The sequence below is a fragment of the Protopterus annectens genome, chromosome 1.part0 (assembly GCF_019279795.1).
Source record: "Protopterus annectens isolate FY-2018-M chromosome 1.part0, PAN1.0, whole genome shotgun sequence".
Classification (NCBI taxonomy): domain Eukaryota; kingdom Metazoa; phylum Chordata; order Ceratodontiformes; family Protopteridae; genus Protopterus; species Protopterus annectens.
In genome coordinates, this window is record NC_056725.1 from 1,209,601,187 (window position 1) to 1,209,615,487 (window position 14,301).

Below are 14,301 nucleotides of genomic sequence, written 5' to 3' on the forward strand. Positions count from 1 at the left end.
TCTGCATTGATTCTGTACGTGGATCTTTGCTCAGCTATCTGTGAATCGTTTAGCTTTCAGGTAGCTACATAAGTGGGACCCCTCTGATACTGATACCGATACTTAAGCTGGTATAGGAACCCTTTACATCTCACGCAAATGCTGGTTTTGTATGCTGTGCTGTTCCAACCTATGAGTACTTACAGGCTGTGCAACGTGAATAATTTTAGATAGTTTGGCTAGCTTATAAAGTGACTGCTCTTGACTTTGTTGCTAACTTAGGGTGAATCGTTTAGTTAGGTTTGCCTTACATTGGGACTGCTCCTATCCTAGTCCTCACACCTATTGCTTTCACATATCATATTTCTGTATCGCAATAGCGTTCCGTGTTATGACTTGCTATTTACACCATCTACACCTCCTAAAGAGACTGGAAAGTGTTTCAATTGAATTGTTTATGTTAACGTGAATCGTTCACTGCATTACTCTGGTGTGTGTGGTGATTTGCTGTAACACTAGGCTCTATATATTATTAGCTATACAGTTATTTATTTGAAATGTACTTTTCACCATTAATATGTACATCCTAAAAGTTATATCAACTATGTGTAACATTGCTTTGCTTACCAGTTGCATAACCTGTCTTTTATTGCATTTTGACTCTGAATTGTAACCCTGTATGTTAATATTGTACTCTAACATTATCTTTTGTCCTCTCTCCCTCCTCTAACAGCTATCCCTCCACGACCCTGTATCTTTGCCTGGGTTGTATCCCTCTAATTTCACTATTAGGGTGTTCCCCACAGAATACCCTTGGACTCGGTCAGGACATTGTCTTCTTCTACCACCCTCTACCACCAGAAAAAGGAGAGTATGTCTACCTAGTCATGCTATATTACGTTTAACTAAATGTTCCTGCTAAACTTTCAGACTGCCACTAGCTAAGTGCACAGCAGCTACCCCTGCTTACTCCTTCATTTCCCTCACAGTCTCCTCGGATGGCCACATAGGCTATCCTCTCTCCCCTTCTAGTACAGCTCCGCCTGGTAGCTCCCTTGTTTGCTTACTTCACTACTACTTTGTCCACTAGATGTTATACTTTTCTCATCCCTATTTGGGATATTAGTACTGACTTCTGCCTTACACTTTTATTCTCCCCTCCTTATACTAATCCTTTTCCTCCTTTACCTCTCTGTCTCATCCTCTCCCCCGAGGATACTTTCTCTTGCCTTGATTCCCCCTTCCTTCCCTGATACTTTTTCCACTCTCCTCTGGTCTACTTTGTGTGCCCCACTCCGCTCCCCAGCCTACCCCATATCCCACCCACCCCCAGGGGTCCTACATTTATATTTCTACAAGCCACACCTCCTACTACTGCTATCCTAACCAATTCACACTCTCACAGATTGTGTAACTTCCTTCACTTAGTCACACCTACATACCACTTTAACCAACCCACCACTATCTCACTAAAGTCCTATACCATTACAGCCCCTTCCACTCTACCCCCTACTCCCACCACCCCTCTACAACATATCAGGAAACCCTACTTCACATACAACTATCTTATCATGTCTACAACTATCCTCCACTCACAACTTAAACTACCTATCACCTTCTTACTATTATTCGTTCTCATTACTACCTACTTCTTAACCTCCTATGAACACTCTATTTCTCTCTCACTTCCCTCAAAACATACTAGTACACCTACAACATACCTACCTTCATCCTATTTACCTTCCTCATCACAAACCATATATCTACTTCCCAAATACCATAGACTATTTCATTGTAAACTACTAAAAACTAAATCAAAGAAAGTATTTGACACATCTCTAAAACACATATCCAAAAACTATGGTCTACTACTCCATCTACTTCAGGACGGTGACATACACCCCAATCCAGGCCCTCAACCTACAACTACTGAAACACACAGTCACCATATAAAAGCTCTCCTTCCTCCATCAACTATAACTACAAACATACTATCCTTGGCCCACCTAAATATCGCAGTATCTGTAATAAAGTTAGTCAAATACACGCCCTACTAGAAGTACACAACTTTGACATTCTATGCTTATCAGAAACCTGGCTAAAACCATCTATTAAAGATATTGAAATTACCCCACCTGGATATAACATTGTTAGACTTCATCGCACCTCCAAGAAAGGAGGTGGAGTAGCTATCCTATATAAATCTAACCTGAAGCTTACTCTTCTTGACCTTGCTCTTACCCAAAACAATAATGTCGAAATAATCTGCTCTAGAGTTCAAATTAATACTACTAAATCAATAAACATCATTTGTGCTTATCTGCCTCCAGGAAATAATATCCCCACATTAGAACAACTTCTTGAACAACTCTCAAATTACCTCCCCCAAGAAACATTACTTCTTGGAGACTTTAACATTGACTGGAAATCTTGTAACAATGCTAACCCTACTTCCCATTTAAACCTTTTGGTTTCAAACAACTAATTGATAGTGCCACTAGAATAAATAAAACAAGCAAAAAAGAAACCACCTTAGACTGGGTTCTTACAAACTCCCCTCACAAAGCTACAAAACTGGCATCCTTCCTGATGACCTTAGCGATCACTCCCTCACATATGTCATTAGAGCTAAAACTCATCAAAACTTACCTACCTCACATAGAACACTATATTCAAAGAAATAATTTAATCCCCAAAGATTTCAAACAGAACTCTCACAATACAATTGGACCCCTCTAAAGCACCTCTCTCTCAACAAAGCCATAGAATATTTCAACTCAGCATTCCTTACAATCCTAAACCACCATGCCCCAAGTCGTACCATTAGAATAAAGACCAGAACAGCACCCTGGCTTACCTCTAATACTAAACAAAGATCAGGCTTAAAATAAATCTTGGAAGAAATGGCTCCTCTAGAAACCCAACAGACTATCAGACCTTTAGAGAGCTGAGAAACAAAACCAAAATGCTATTATTTCAGACAAAAGAACTACTATGTAGAACTTCAGCAATCCACAAAAGAACCAAAAAGGTTCTGGTCTACTATCAATCATCTACTTACCCCAGGTAAAATAGTAACACCTAACCCACAGAATCTAGACCCTGATAATCCCTCTTTAATAGCCAATACTTCAATAACTTCTTTACTACTTCCATACAAACACTAGCAAGCCATTTATCCCTGATGCTTCCCAACTGATCTTAAGTAACACCAACAACGTCATTCCTTCCCTTCAACTTCAACCCATACCCACCTCCTACATACAATCTCTCTTACAAAAACTTAAACCCACTACCCCTCAGCAGATAAGCTTCCTACTGAATTCCTTCAGGTAGCAGCAAAAGCTATAGCATACCCTGTTTCGATCCTAATAAACAGATCCATAAAAGAAAGTGATTTTCCAGCAATCTGGAAGATATCACACATCATACCCTTACATAAAGGAGGCAAATCCACTGACCTCTCTAACTACCGCCCAATAGCACTATTATCTCCACTAGCTAAAATCATGGAAAAATGTATACACAAACAACTACTTAACCATCTCCTTCAAAATAACCTACTAGCAAACACTCAACATGGATTTAGACCCTCACATAGTATGACCACTGCACTACTTTCCTTTACTAACACAATAAACTGTAACCGTAATAATAACAAACTAACTGCTTCTCTTTTCCTAGACCTGTCAAAAGCCTTGACATGGACAACCATAAACTTCCTACACATACTAAACTCACTTGCCTTGGAGTTTTCCTCCTTAACGTGGTTCTCATCCTACCTTGAAAACCGACAACAAGCAGTACTCTGGAAAAATTCTCTATCTGCTCTACTACCTATCTCCTTAGGAGTACCTCAAGGATCAATATTAGGCCCACTCTTATTCTCTATCTTTATTAATGATCTTCAATCATCTATCCATAACACTACCTGCATACAATATGCAGATGATTCTACCATCATCTGTACAGCTCCCACCCAATCTGAACTCCAGTCACTCACACAATCTACCTTTTCAACCGTTGAACAATGGTTCTCAAAAGATGTCTCCTTCTCAACTCCAAGAAAACAAAACTATTACTATTCTCACCTACCCACAAATCTCCTCAACTACATTTTACTATTACTGCAGCTGACAATTCTCTTATCTCCCCAGACTCTCCTACCAAACTGCTTGGTGTTACTATTGATAATAATCTTAACTATGATTGTCATATCAATAACACTATAAAAGCAGTAAATAAAAAGATAGGTTCACTGTACAGAATAAAACCCTTCCTTACTCCAGAAGCACGGACCACCTTAGCTCAATCACATCTTATCTCCACCCTACTGTATGCTTCCTCTATTTACACCAATCTCTCTAAAGGTAACCTGAAAAACTAACTACATCCTATCATAATATAGCCCGTATTGCCACAGCATCCCAGTACAGAACTCACCACTGTAATAACTTAAAACAATTACAATGGTTAGAACTACCTAACAAGCTTATCTATCAACAACTCTTAATTACACATAACATTCTTTATCAACCAACAAAAACACCAGCTCTCAGTAACCTCCTTACTCCCTACAAAACTTGAAACAGTTGCGATCTGCGAAAAGATACAAGTCACCACAACTAGAATTACAAATTCAGCAGGTAACTGTCTATTTTCAAACTCCATAGGGAAATATGGAATAACCTCCCCCCACACATTACCTCACTAGACTCCTTTCAACTTTTCAAAAAACAACTTCTATTACATCTTAACAACTTCTGGCTCTGCTCCTGTACCAATCCAGACTAAATGACTTCTTCGCTCTTCAGCCATACCTCCCTACGTAAAAATCACTATCTTTCCCTGCTATTTCAAATGACTAAATTACTGTACTGTTCTAAATAAATAAAAAAAAAAAATATGAATATATAGCTTAGGCTATTTGTTTTTTCCCTGTTTTTTTTCCCTGCATTTTCTACTACACTAAAATGTATGCATTGTTGCTTAAATGTTTAACCTTGTTTTAATTGTGGAGCTTTTCTCCCCGGGCCTCCACTGAAAATGGAAATTATCCAGCTGGACTAGCCCGGTCAACAAATGTAAAATAAAAATAAAAATAAATAATAAATAAAATATCCTGTAGTAAGGCTGAGACTGAACAGTAGTTTTATGTTTGGGTTTAGTTCTTCTTGGAGTTCATGTAGGACACAGCCCGGGACACCGTCTGGTCCCATTGATGCTGTGTTTTTGCTTTGGAGGCGGCTCCTACCTGAGCATCTGAGACGTCAGGGGTCCAGCACTCTGCTGGTATAGACATTTGTCCTTTTGGTGGGGAAGGGAGTTTGCTGAACCTGTCAGCTAGGATGTTGGCAATGTATGTGGATTGATTGTATTTTTGTCATTTTGGACTAATTCTGAGCATATCTGGGAATTCCCACCCAGGTTCCTAACATAACTAAAGAAAGCCTTGTGATTATCCTTAGTGTCCTGTGCAATTTTTCTCTCAAAGCTGACCTTAGACGATTTTATGAGTGCCTGTAGTTTTTTGCTAATACTGATCAGAGATGCCTTCCCTTTTTGGGATTTTGCTCTATCATGTAGTAGCTTCCTCCTTCTGTTGTATAGTTTGTTTATGGCTGGGGTCCACCAGACAGGACGCCTAACCTTGGAGGATTGGGTCTTGGTTTTATTTGGGATTGCATGATCCATGCATTCCTGAAGGTGTTCATAGAATGCGTTTATAAAGGATTATGTGGTCTGGGCCGTATTTTCCACAGGCCATGGGGCTTTGAAGGATTTCACCTCGGTTTTGAGGAGTGTGAAATTTGCTTTAGAGAAGTTTTTCACTGTGGTTTTCTGGGCAGGGGCTGGAGTCGGGATGTGAATATCTAGTGAGATTAGTTTATGGTCTGCTCTTACCAGTGAGGGATACACTTCTGGTCTGGAGCATAGAGTCCCCATGTTGGTGATGATCAGGTCCAGTATGTTTTCCCCTCTTGTGGGAGTGGCAACAAGTTGTTCCATAGCATTTGAGTTTATAAATTCTAGGAACCTTTGGGCTAGGGTGTTGGAGCTAGAGTAATGCTCCCAGTCTATGTTAGGGTAGTTGAAGTCACCCAGTATAATGGTGTTTGGAGAGACCTTCATATTTTCCAGTGTTCTCAGGAAGGCCGAGTGGGATTCCTGGGTTTGGGAGGGTGGTCTGTAGTAGGCTATAAACTGGAAGGCAGTTTTACCCACTGTTAGTTGCACATGGATAGTCTCTGATGCTTCGTGCTGTGCCACCAACCTGGAGGTGTGGGTATCTTTGACGAATATTGATACTCCCCCTCCTTTTGTGGTTCAGTCCAAATTTTGGGGCCGAAAAACATGGTATGAGGTATAACCTGGTAGTGCTGGGGTGCTCTTGGGAGCCTTGAACCAGGTTTCTATTACTGCACAGATATTGATGTTCTCCATGCTAAGGAGAGTTTTGAGTGCATGCATCTTGAGGTTTAGACTTCTGGCGTTGAGTAGCATTACTCTTAGTTTCTTATCCCTTGTGATACCTATGGAGGTGGGTTTGTCTTTTGAGCCTTGCCTAAAAAAGGCACTATGGGGTGGCAAGAGCCTTTGCCAATATCCAAAAGCCCAGGGGTGACAGGTGCAAGCCGTCCCTAGCGAAGCATCGTGGCTTGTCGAGCATGTCATTCCAGGCAGACAGGCATTGGATCCCCTTTGAATGACACCAATACTTAAGCCAATTGTTGAAATTGATCATCTTGTCTTCATATTGTGGCATCATTCTTGGTGAGGGTAAGATGCTACTCAAGGTCAGGGTCATACCGGCCTGGGCTACATGCTCAGAGAGCTCCTCTATGTCTCTTTTCATGTAGTCCAGGGAGGTACGTCTCAGGTCATTCACACCAGCATGGATGATGACCGAGTCATATTTGTACTTACCTTGGAGTGACCTGAGTGCTTGTGTTATGTGGCGGATCCTAGCGCCTGACAGGCAGCTCACCGTGACCTTCTCCTTGTTCAGCCTGGTGAGCGGGACATCAGTGTGCCTGACGATAGCACTGTGTTTGAGAAGTCATGGCTTCTGTGGGTAATGCCATATCTGTGATCCCTTACAAAAAACCTACATAAAAGCATTGTCCAGCAGCATGCAGTGCAGTTATACATATCAATTCAAAGCTAAATAATGTATTGGGAAACCCGTACCAGCAGTTAAGTCAGCAGGACTGAGCCACATGCATGTTGTTGTCTGGGGGATCACAGCTACAAATCATTACAAGTCCACAACTTAACAACAAAGCAAAAGTGCAAATTCCATTAACAAAATACATTTATTAAATGGCAAACCAACCATGTTGAGCAGTACTTAGAAGCATAATCCTTTGCATTACCCACCTAACACATGTAACCTCATTAAACTGTTATACCCAGTATGTCTTTTGACAACTGTCACTGCGCAGTTCAACACTGAAGTTAATGAAATGCATATCTGAGTAACATATGTACAACAAAGTCCACTTACAATATGTTAAAGGCAATCCTGTAACTGAATTGTAATACCTCCAGAGGGACATACTCTGGCAGTATTGCATATCTACTGGCAGTTATGCAATAAATATTCTCAAAACTGGGTTAAGAAGCATTCATACACCAAATGCTGGAGGTGTGATGAGGCAGAAAGAGGTAACTGGGAACATATTTTCTGGGAGTGTAATGAGTTGGTAGACTTTAAAGATTCCCTGCAGACTGCTCTGTTGGAGATAATGGGTGAGCAAGTTGGAGTGATTGGGGAAATTATTTTTTTTGAGCTGTGATACAAACTCGGAATTCCCTTGACATAGTAAGGCCTTGTTCAGTCTAATTATAATGGCTGCAAAACAAGCAATTACTAGAAAATGGAAAGCAAAGTCTAAACTAAATTTACTAGACGTAGTGAAGATAGTAACAGAGTTAATACAACTAGAAATGTGATCTTTAGAAAAGGGTATGAGCAAATCACATAGGAAAAACGGGAACTGTGTAATCAATACATGCAGAGGAGGAACAAGGTTTAAAAGAAGGCAGGATTTGAATGAGCTATGTAATGTTTGACTAACGATGACTGGATGTGTTAAAAGTGATGCGTAATGTTTGCAGCTACAGTTGTCGGCATGGTTTAGAATGTACAATGTTTGCAACTGAGAGTATGTCACTATGGTTTATTATTATTTATATAAATGTAACATGGCTTATGTCATACATGATAATTTAATAAAGATGTTTCTTGTTTTAAACAAAAAAAAATGAAGCATACATACACACCTCTTCTCCCAGAGAACCTCTCCATTCTCCTCTGAAATAGAAGTTACATACTCAATACTGTCATATATAACATATGGTATAATTTAAGTAACAGTCAGCAGTTTCAGGTACTAACAATATATCTCAAGTGCCCTTGCTCTGACGTCTTCTTCCTAGCAGCAAAAAAGGTCAGGATGTTGCCTTCTCAGTTCACTGTAGTGGTATACCACTGCTGAATAGAGCAGGGTATGTCGCTGGTATTAGACAATATCTCATCAAGTCTATGCCAGGCATCTGTTTTATATTGGCAACCTTCATAAGAATCCACATTCAGGTGTTCCTGGTGACTTCTATGTAGGAGATGCCAAAAATATCTTACTTTCTTTTCTGCATCACTGGAGAGTCCTGCTAACATCAATTCCCTTGAAAGCAGTGACCATTTATGCGGTTGCCTTCCAGAGAACTATGGTACTCTCTTCTGGTCATGATGCCCATTGATATTTGCAGCATGTGATGTATCAAATCATGTCACTAGTTGGCGTAACCAATCTCAGCATTACCATTGCTTAGTGTGCAAGTTGAGAGCATGAAATGATGGCATTAGGGTGTGAATGCTGGCATGGAAACTGTTAACCAGGTGCATGATGCCTCTATGTGATAGCATTTTCACTCAGCATGTCTACTGACTACACAACTACATTAAATTTGCCTGGCATTGACCCACCAATGCATGCTCAATGCACTTTGCAGGTGCTCTTGCAAGTGCTTGTAGGTGAGCAAGCTTCTTAACATGGCTTTGGCCATAGCTGCAATGAGCAAAACCTATGATTCAGGAACATTCATTAGCTGTTGCTTCATTAGCATGATTGCCATTCTAGAAGCATGGAAATCCTGTGATATAAGTTCCTAATGTTACCACGGGCCTTATCCTGCTACTGAAGATTGCATAGAAGCAACTACCAGAGGTTGTTGACAATCTGGATAGTAAGTGTTTTCACTGAAGATTTTATGTTGGGTAAAGGTAAGTGCCCTTGCTAAGAGATGGTATTACCTGCTATTATGCTCCTACATAGGTTTAGGGATTCCCTGAAAGTATGGTACTAGTACATGTTTTGTTTATTATGTTCTTTACATGTCTATCCATGCTGACAGTGTGAGTCGGGTGTAATGTTGTGTGTACAGTGCCAGGGCAGGGTACATCTATGTCAATATGGGGTAGGGCAATGAACTGCAATGTGTTTACCTACATACCTCCAAGCACAAAGATCTCATGTGTTACTGGTGTGACACTTGTCTGAGGGCATGAACAGTTTCTTAACTCCTACAGCAGTTGCTATGCTATGTATACTATAACAGCTGTGGTTGTTTTGGAGGGTTAACTGGATTATGCAGATATTACTATTTACTACACCAGGTTAATGATACCTGAGAAGAAAGTAACATTCTTTTGCAAGAGGATGTGAGTGTTTACTAATGTCCTTTACTAATGTCCTTTGTGTGTCTGATACTGGTGGGAAGGTACGTATTTAGATAAACCTGTGAGAAGAACTATAAACAGTGTGTATCCATCAGTAGCATACATGTAGGCTGTATGTAGATAACATTTTCTACAGCAGAAGCTGCCATGTTCCAGTTCCTGTTACCTGGCAAATCATTTCTGGTATTCAACCATATCTGTGGTCTTGCTAGTGCACACTTTAATTATGCAACTGTTGTGTATCTTTTGAGGTAAAAAATAACCAACCTAGAAACAAAATGCTGGCTTATGCTAAGTGCAAAAACATCTGTTTGAGGTGTATATCTAACCACATTCCATGAAATAGGATAAAATTAAAAATCACTGGTGTGTGTTAATTAGCACTTTGCATAAGCACTGTAGCTTCTGCATACCCCACTGTTGCAGCAGTACACAAAGTGCTGGAAGGCTTATTAATAACTTTTACTAAAAATGGCTTAAATGATAAGAAATTAATTAAATGTTGGAGGAAGAACTCGGGATACTGCTGGGCAGATAAGATGGGCATCCAAACATTGATCTCACAGTCAGGAAACTCGCAAGACCGAGAAGATAAAATAAATGATATTCTTGCAGATGATGTTACAAAGTGGAGGAGTTTCCTTATTACTACTAGAAATTTGAAACACAGGAAGATGTTGGTGCACTTGAAGAAATTTAGCCAGTCCTACCTGATCCTAGAAGACATTCAAGAGACACTGTAATGTGCTGTTATATGGAAGTAGTTGTCTGAAACTACAAGAAGGCAACTATCGAAAGGAGTGAAGGCACTGTTAGTCTGCATACCTTTTAGAGGCACTTATGTTCATCTGTTTAACAGATATTTTCTTTTGGGACAGTCCTGTACAGCCTTGTGGTTTTAAGTTAAAGTTGTTTGTGATAGAATAAACCTTTTTTCCACCCACTACCTGCTGCCCATTAAGTTGACTGCCATTTGTCTGTCATTTACAGCTTAGTGGGTGACAGCTGATTTCAGGAACCATCACTTAGGCAGCTAGCAAGGGTTTTCTCTTTAGTCCCATCATCTCTTGCACACACACACACTCACACACACACACACACACACACACACACACACACACACACACACACACACACACACACACACACAAAACTCATCCCTAACTAACCCCCTACTGTACTCACCCAGGCAGACTCACACACATGCACACACACACACACACACACACACACACACACACACACATACACTCACACACACACACACACACACACACACACACACACACAACTCATCCCTAACTACCCCCTACTGTACTCACCCAGGCAGACTAACACACACACACACACACACACACACACACACACACACACACACACACACACACACACACACACACACACACACACACATTCATACTTGACATCACTCGTAAGTCTGCATACATGGACACTTGCTTACACGTACATATACACAGAATACCTCCCAGCAAGACCACTACCTGTCTGCTCAGCTTCCTGGTAGTTACCTTTAATGTGATTTCTTCCACTGAAACTAATGGGTTAATGCAAACTTTTGGTGGTGTTAGCTGACATGGCTGGCAGTGCTGATTTAGACAGCCAAACAGTTATAGGAATCACTTGACTGATAAAACACTTACAACAGTCATTTCCATGGGAGAGAACATGACTTATTATCATGTGCTACTCATCCAGAATGCCTCATTAATATTAACGGTAAGTCAGAGGGAAAGCCCACCCACTTCTTCCACAGGGGTCCCTATCATAATACTGAAAACTCATTTCACTGAAACGTAAATTATCCACCCCATCTCACTGCAAACTCATTTCACTGAAAAGTGTAGACATGTATTCAATTGTATAGAAAGTATGCAATGGTGTCATTTGTTATTATAGGAGTTATCAGGGAAGTGAGTCTAGCACAATATGTGTGAACTGCAATGGTTAGCATCATGCTGTACCCCCTGATCTGTAGATGTCATTGTTTGTTGTCAAGCGCTGAAAACTGTGTGCAATGCTTTTTTTTTTTCTTTTCTCCACACCTGTGCAATCACAGGGTTAGTATATATAACTAAGAGCAGGTGGAGGTGCAGAGGGCATAGGTGCCAGAAGCTGTTAAAGACTGGGGGGGTGGGGGAAGGTGACAGGGGCACTTAGTGAACTAAAAAATGTAATTTTCCTATAACTATTTGCTACCACAACATAGGTTCACTTGGAGGACATTTTAGGCTTAGCCAATTTCCTTTTGGTGCTTGAATTAACATTTTCTGATTGGTCTTATCTATCCCCATGGCTGATAACTGTATATTAGCCCTAGTGAGAACTACTGTGATCATACCATAGATACTTTGAGGGGGCCATGTAAGGGATGCAGCATTTAGGAACTGCCTCTATCCATTAGTGGCATGAGGGGAAATCCTGGAGTATATTTTCTATTACCCATCCTTAGATCCAAGTTGCATTTGAATATGGATGGATGAGCTTTGCTTTATTTTTATGGATAGTCTGTTCTGGAACAGTGATAGCCTCTGTGATATATATCCATCTCTCCACAAGATTCAGTTTAGATACCTGGACTGAGTATTTCTGATGCCATTTGACTTTGTTCAGTAGGTCCATCTGTATTATGTCGGAGGATGCTTTGTATGCCAGACATGTCACCTCTAAGCACTCTGTAGGATACTGAGTATAGTAAATCTTTGAGGTGGTCCATGCAAGACCTATTGTTTAGGACTTGTATCCTTTTAGTAAGGTATCTATGAAGGTATTCCAATTGTTGCATGGGGCTGGACAGATACATGCCAAAGTGGGCATTATACAAAAATGATTGACATAATGAGAGCTTTGTAAAGGGGGACAACAACATCTTTAGATCTAGTCACAATCAATTTGTTTATAAGCTGTGCAATATAGAAAGGCTTTCTTATGACTCTGGGCACATGTTGGTCAAAAGTTAGGTCACTGTACACACAAGTTCCCAAATGCCAAACAATTGGATCAGTTCTCAGAGGGCATTGTCATGATTTTGACACCAGTTATTATTTGGGACAAACCTTCCTGCATGATAGTTAAGTCATTTGGGGATTCAATAACTTCTCCTAGATTACAGTCATCTCAAACTTAGCTGGCAAAAACTCTTTGGTATTTCCTTTTACTTCTGAGATGTATATGCCAAAGAGAAAAAGTCTCAGCACCGAACCCTGGGGGACTCCATTGGTGACTGGTCTCCTCCCCTGTTTTGATCTCCTGTATCCTGTGAGCCAAGTTGGCAATGCAGCTGGTCATGTAAGTGTTTGCTCCTACATTATTCATCTTTTGTACTACACCTGAGTAGGGGATTGTGTCAATAGGCTTGGCCAGGTCAAGGTAATGTGGTATGAACTGTTTTACCTTCATCCATTGCTTTGGTAACAAGAGTAAAGCTTAACATTTGCCAATGATTTTGAATCTTTCACACTTTCCTCTGGGCTGTTTTCAAACACATTTTTATGGCCATGCATACAGGTATGTATTCCTTGATTCACCTTCCTGATTGTATTAAATTATATTCCTTGTATAATACAGCACCAGTTGTTAGACTTAAGTTAGAGCGCATTTTAAATTTATTGTTTAAACATTTTTCCAGTAGGCAATGAAACAAAAATGCATTAACCAATAATGACAAAACTGCCCTATTCAGAACATTTCCATCATAAAGGTCTACTTCCACACACAACTGCATTTTAAATTTATTGTTTGAACATTTTTCCAGTAGGCAATGAAGGAAAATGCATGCACCAGTAATGACAAAACTGCCCTATACAGAACATTTCCATGATAACAGTCTACTTCCACACACAATTGCATTTTAAATTTATTGTTTGAACATTTTTCCAGTAGGCAATGAAGCAAAATGCATGCACCAATGATGACAAAACTGCCCTATTCAGAACATTTCCATAACAGTCTACTTCTACACACAATATATAAATACAGAACCACAGTACTGCAAGCCATAGGCATGTTGCACAGCTTCTTGAACTTGTTTTCAACTGGGGGGGGGGGGCAAAAGGCCAAAAACCAGGGACACATTTAGAACATTGCTTGTATAATTTTGGAAAGTTCCTTGCATAAAATGTTGTGTTACCACCATGCATTTCACTGCCAAGTCTTGAACTCAGAACCCTGTACACTACAGTCAGAGCAACATACCACTAAGCTAAACCAGCAGTTTCTTGAAAGACAGGAAGACAAACATAAATGGCTATTATATCATTTAGTGAATTCAGTTCTCACTTCTCACCATAGCTCTCAACCTCTAAGCACAAAAATACAGAACAAAGCCAATAATGGGGGAATACAGCCCCAAAATAGGGACAGATTTCAAATACTGATTTTATAACCTTAGAAAATTGCTAGAATAAAAAGTTTTGTTTTACCACTCCTGAAAACCAGAAGAACAAAACAAAAATGTGAGGCATAAGTTCACAAGTGATGGTGGCTAGGGGCTTTAGGCTCTTTTTACCTTAAGGAGATCAAGGCATCCTGGGGCAGCATCATACCAATGCTGAGGGATTGCT